The sequence below is a fragment of the Chelon labrosus genome (genome assembly GCF_963514085.1).
Source record: "Chelon labrosus genome assembly, chromosome: 5".
In the NCBI taxonomy this organism is placed as follows: domain Eukaryota; kingdom Metazoa; phylum Chordata; class Actinopteri; order Mugiliformes; family Mugilidae; genus Chelon; species Chelon labrosus.
Window position 1 is genome coordinate 11741195 of NC_140341.1, and position 4751 is coordinate 11745945.

The following is a 4751-nucleotide window of genomic DNA, read 5'->3' on the forward strand; positions in this document are numbered from 1 at the left end:
AGCGAGGAGGCTTGCACACAGTCGACTGAGCTGTGAAAGACCTTTCTGCTCTTGGCCAAGGCAGCAAACATTTTCCAATCGCCTGCACCTACTGGAAGCAGGAACTCAAGGAGGGTGCAAAAAAAAAAAAAAAATGAGTCCTGATCTTAAAATTTTAACATGTCAGTTTCATATTGGGAAAGATTTGGTGAGATTTTCTATAAGCGGTTTTCCACCTGAGTAAAGGTGATCCGTCTTCTGGGAGTGTAGTGGCTGATGGCCTGTAGATGAGAAAGAGGAAAATCGTTATTTCCTTCAGTGTCATCAACCATATGGAAACTGACATATACAAAAACTTGAGTTTAAGTTTCTTGGACTTTTTTTTTTGTACCCATCCTTTATGCACTTTTCCGGCTGCGTGGCGCACGTTGGCAGGTCTGGATTATGATGTGTTGAAAAGCTGTAAAATGAAGGAAAGGAATGACAAGTGTGTGATGACAAAAGCAGAAAGAGGACAGTGTGCCTGACTCATTCTACTCTATCCTATGCAAACACAGAAGGAAGAAAGAAGAGCCTGGAAAGCATTATAATTGGAGAAGGGGAGTAAAAGTCACCCTAACAAGAAAGGATAGCGCGCTAGTTAATGACAAAGTGTGAGTGAGAGAGAAAATTAAGGATTACCGCAAAGCCTACCGTTGATTCTTGAAGGGAGTTGTTGGTTTTAAGTTTGCTGACAAACACACACTTCATTAGCCTGGTCGTTACCATCCTACGTTTCCGCCCAAAATTTGATTTCGGTCTGGCACGTTAGTCTGGCCCAATGTAATAGGAATCTGTCTCCGTAATGGGCGGATGCTTATTTTGAGGTTTAAAATCATTGGAGTTCCCTTAACCAATCAGCAACGTTTGGTAATGACGTATATTGTGCGCCGGAGTTCAGGCTCTTACGCTTACCACTTCCGCTTCCAGTTAAATAAATCAAACTTTTCCCAAAGCCAGTTGGAAGGAGAGCTACGACGTCCTTGCCATTTATAAAATTGACGAGACAAGCCTCCTGTTCTGGTTTTAATTCCGTGATGCTCTCGAGAGTTGAGACAACTTTGCGGATGGCTTCTAGCGTCTCTTCCTCCGTCGCCATTGTTGCTATGCTGTTGAACTACAAGCTTCGCTGGACTACAAGCAGCTCGGCAGGCGAGTTCCACGTCATCACTCAACTGTTCGCTGATTGGCGCGGTTACACGCGAACCGTGGAAGTGCAATTGGGCCAGACTCCGTGCGAGACCGAAATCAAATTTTGGGCGGAAACGTAGGATGGTAACGACCAGGCTAACACTTCATACCCAATAGAGGAAGAATTAAATAAAAGTTTTCAGGCTCTAAAAAGCTACACCTTAAAGACGTCTGGAAAGCTTTAAGTAACGTATCTCAAACCAATCAAGTAGTGAAGCTTTATTACGTGGTAAATAGTTACACAGGTGTACCAATGTGCTCCACTGATGGTAGCCATCAGAGTCTGAAATATTTCTGGATTTTAAAACAACTATACGGTCCCCTTGATTATGGCATATTATTATTATTATCATCATAGCAGACATTTACAGTATGTGTAACTTTTAGTCCATTAATCTTCAATTCTTCTACATGAGTACTAAACGGTTCATCATGTGTGAAACCCCACACCTTTCCAACATCAGTTCAAGGTATACTGTGTCAGATCATTTATGTAACTTTTTCAACCCGACACCACATTTACATCCTCTTTATGCCATTATTGGCCAGATGTGTGAAGATGAGAAACGGAGTTGGCTCTCTGGCTATTCCTGTCGCTGTTCATGTGATCACGAGAGTGCAACACATAAATGTCAGAAGCGATAGTCTGAAAATGGTTTATCTAACCGATTATGCATCTCTACCCTCTCTCACACTGTCGCCATCGAGTTTATTAGGGACAAAATGTTTCGGTCATGGCCCCTCATCTTTTTGTTTTTTTTTGTTTTTTTTTTAACAAATGAAAACGGTCATAATGTTCAGACTGAGTGATGGATCATCTGGCTTTAGGAGAAAGCCAGAAGGCAAGATAGTTGAAAGACTGATATACGCTTTCCACAAGCTGTCCCAACTACACACACATCAGAGAACATTTATTTCTGTATCTGTTCATGACCCATCCCGGACGCCAAATTTCACAAACCGTAACAAAATCCTCTATGCAAATTATATGTGAATTGAAAATGACTATTTGCTGATTAAAGATGTCAGTTCCTGCTACACCAAGAGGCATGTCCTGAAAGAAAAGAAATCTTTTAAAGTAACCACAAAGACCCTATTGAAAGACCTTTCAAGGTATAACTGCGAACAGAAAATAGGTCTGTAGTATGTCAACAAGTAAATTCCACTACTGACACAAACCAGACTACAGAAGAGAAAAGGAGGGTGAAAGAGAACAGAGGAGGTGGTAGTGTTTCGAAAAAGTGACAGTGAGAGTGGTGGAGAAGGAGGAGGCCTCTTTTTGGGAGTAGATAATGATGGGGAGGAGTGGGAGGAAGAAATAGGGAAGATGAACAACAGAAAGGATTAACTTTCTGAATGATGACCAGCTTACAGCAGTGTCTGGTTGGGCCTTGGGACAAAAAGAGTAGCAGCGACGTGGCGAAATGAAACCACTGAATTTTAATGCAATTCAGCGAGTTGCAGCAATGATAGATGGAAAAAAACTTTGACAACAGGAAGTGTGTGGGTGCCAAATTGGACTAGCCGTAACTTTTAAGTGGTGACCACTAGGGACCGAATGATTCAGTTGATTGACGCAAACACAGAGTTTCTCAAGTGTTTACCGCAAGCAAACCATGACTTTGTCCAACATTTTGGTACAATGCCAGGTCCAAAAGTTCCCCAGCAGAACACTGAATTGTCACAGGATGGTCAATGTTATTTACTTCTCCTGTCAGCGGTTTTAATGTTATGCCTAATTAGTGTGTGGTAAGATATCAGTCAAGGGACCATTTCATTGCACATCTTACTTGAACTATTCAGATATTTATCTATAAATACTTTGGCTTACTTGTATTTAGATACAATTTTGAATGCAGGACTTAATGTAATGGTACTTGTACTTAAGTAACAGACCTTCTCAACGCTGGATATCGTATTGTTTTTAATGTGGCTGTATTTATCTGCCGTGTTTCCTCTCAACCCACTGTAACTTCATAGACGATCCCATCAGCAAAACTGGTCACACCCCAAACTTGTTATCATTTTCATTGTGTGCAGTCTGTGGTTCATCTGTTTTTAATGGGCCTGGCGTGATGAAGGCTGGAGTTCCACTGCAACAATCTGTTCAGGGGCTTCCTCTCGAGACACACCTCCTCTGGCGAGCAACAGCGTTTCCTGTCTCGTGTGATAACACGTGGGATACAGTCAACTACATCGGAGGGTGGAGATTTTAAAATGCGCTTTCATACACGTACATGCACGTGTAAGGAGACATGTGTGAGCTTTGCACAAACTCGCATACTTTGCGTCCTTGAGGCCCAATTCTGGCTGAGAGTCTTGGCTGACGAGGAATCAACTGGCTCTAGGAAGCGCACACACACACACACACACTTGTACACGAGGGGATGCAGAAACTCAACTCATTGGCTTGATGTTATGAGTTTAACTTCAAAGAAAGCCCATCCTGCAACGCTGTCATCACGTGTTTGTGATCCGCCGCAAAGTCTGAATGTGTGACACATGGTTGCAAAGAGCTCTTCTTCTGTCGGTTGGTCTGTGGTGCATGTGATGTTAATATGTTGGTTTTTTTTAGACACTGGCAAAGAATATATTTATGGATAGGATGATGAAAGACATTGTTTCCATGGAATATAAAAGCAGTCGTACTCTGCATACTCATGACGTTTTGGATAAACACTGCTTTCACGATTAGTTCAATAATCCTTCAAACTGTACGGACTGAAGAGTGTGTTAGTCAGACGTCGTTGTGGGGGCTCAGATCTCGAAGCAGATACGTGTGTTTATCAATACATCATGGAGAAATTCATACACTCAGTGGGCACACTCTCACTCAGAGCGGTGGGCAGTCGCACGTGCGGCGCCCAGGGAGCAGTTCGTGTTTTGTCAAGACACACCGCAGCCGTGGACGTAGAAGGGATTTGAACCAGTAACCATGTGGCCCCAAATTTGCTTCTCTCAGTATCTCAGCACATTCAAGTAGAAACATTTGGCACCTCATGATTTCAAATTTCAACATATACATTGCAACAAGTAGGTGTGTGGTCGTCTGGGGGTTGTTGTGTTGGAATCATAGCATGTCTGATGTTGCAATATGGTAGGCTCCGTAGTAGAGGACCCTTTCCCTGTGTAGAAATAGCTTTAAGAGCCTAATTTTATTTGTAATTATGGGTGATTATACACAAAAACGTATTTATTTTTAGTAAATCCTCCTAAATCTGTTGTATATGTGGTCTATAATTGATGTCAGGTGATACATTGAGAATATTAAAACTGAAATCTTACAGAGGATATTAACATGATTGGTGTGAAAGAAGCAGGAAACGAAAGGGACAAGAAGCACAGTGTCAAAAGGTCTTGGCAGATTAAAACCGGGACTGGATGGGACGCACTGAGCAGAATAAGTAAAGAAAAAAAAAAAGGAGGGCGGGAAACTTGGACCAAACTTTTTCTTCTTTTCCAGAGAGTGTTGGATGGAGAAAGAGTGAGAGAGTAAAGGAGAGATTAGGGAGGGTAGGGAGAGTGGGTGTGTCTTGCTCTGT